The following is a 313-nucleotide window of genomic DNA, read 5'->3' as shown; positions in this document are numbered from 1 at the left end:
AGGGTATAAGAGGTAGCGTGCAAACCATTTAGGTATGAGAGGTAAATATATATCAGCCTTACCTGATTACAGTTATTAAAATACATTAAGGTAAACTAGTCTCTGGACTGTTGGTTCGGTTTACAGGCACAAAGGGTTCCATATAACTTAGCCATTATGTGTGTTCCTAGCGTAGCAGTTTAAAACATGTAGGTTTTAATCACATCATAATATTAATCATCTTTGGCATAGATAATTTCATTTGATAAATATATTCACAATGTCCTGGTCACATAAGAAAGAACATTCAAATAAAAGTTAATGTTTTATTTAT

General features: G+C 31.6%; 1 protein-coding gene and 1 pseudogene across 1 annotated transcript in view; one reads left to right on the top strand and one right to left on the bottom strand.

Annotated features, from left to right (window-relative positions):
• The window catches only part of LOC119586620, a 72,811-nt pseudogene that overhangs the window by 30,237 nt on the left and 42,261 nt on the right, over positions 1 to 313 (bottom strand).
• LOC119586373 overlaps positions 1 to 313 on the top strand; it is a gene marked incomplete at its 5' end in the record, with an annotated part of 9,883 nt that overhangs the window by 8,229 nt on the left and 1,341 nt on the right.

This window comes from Penaeus monodon, chromosome 21 (genome assembly GCF_015228065.2).
Source record: "Penaeus monodon isolate SGIC_2016 chromosome 21, NSTDA_Pmon_1, whole genome shotgun sequence".
Classification (NCBI taxonomy): Eukaryota; Metazoa; Arthropoda; class Malacostraca; order Decapoda; family Penaeidae; genus Penaeus; species Penaeus monodon.
This window is presented reverse-complemented; position numbering and strand designations above follow the sequence as displayed.